Source organism: Eimeria mitis, genomic scaffold (genome assembly GCF_000499745.2).
Source record: "Eimeria mitis Houghton genomic scaffold, Emh_scaff1098, whole genome shotgun sequence".
NCBI classification, from domain to species: Eukaryota; Apicomplexa; class Conoidasida; order Eucoccidiorida; family Eimeriidae; genus Eimeria; species Eimeria mitis.
Window position 1 is genome coordinate 9,386 of NW_013567577.1, and position 713 is coordinate 10,098.

The 713-nt window shown below is 45.0% G+C and overlaps 1 protein-coding gene across 1 annotated transcript in view; it reads right to left on the minus strand.

Moving 5' to 3' along the window:
* The window catches only part of EMH_0029390 (DNA cross-link repair protein, putative), a gene marked incomplete at both ends in the record, with an annotated part of 4,137 nt that overhangs the window by 1,647 nt on the left and 1,777 nt on the right, over positions 1 to 713 (minus strand). The gene's annotated exons all lie outside the window — the stretch shown is intronic.

Genomic DNA, 713 nt, shown 5'->3' on the forward strand with positions numbered 1-713 from the left:
GACTCACCGATGGTATAGGTGCCAACGAGAAAGCGAACTTTGCTTGGATCCGCTGCCTCTTGCAGGGCCTGAAAATGCAGCAGAAAAAACGTGAGGGTTTAGGGTTTAGGGTTCTAAACCGGGTTTCACTCTAAACCCTAAACCCTAAACCCTACCTGTGTAGCGATGTTTAGAGCAGCTTCAAGGACTTCATGCTGAGGAGGAAAGGAGGTTTTGACTTCTGCGTAAGTTGTATCTAGGTATATCTTATCGAATTGTAAATTAGGGTTTAGGGTTTGGGGTTCAGAACAGGACGAGGGTTTAGGGTTTAGGGTTTGGGGGTCTGAGCATGACGTCAAGGGTTTAGGGTTTAGGGTTTGTAGCATCCCCCCATAGAAACGAAAATCTCCGCAGTGTAAAGAACGGCCAACACCAGGACCCTCAAATAAAAACATCACAGCTCCTGAGCAACACAAACCCTAAACCCTAAACCCTAAACCCTAAACACTAAACCCTAAACCCTCAGTTGTATAGGCTGTGATAGTGCGGATGAGCATGGTATGTTTGAGGGTTTACACAGGATTAGGGTTTAGGGTTTACTTGAGGCGTAGGGTTTAGGGTTTAGGGTTTAGCGTTTTCTTAGAGCAAGGGTTTAGGGTTTAGTGTTTAGGGTTTAGGGTTTACCTTGAGACTAGTTTTCAGGTGTTTCGAATTTCCTTAAAACTAGGGTTTAG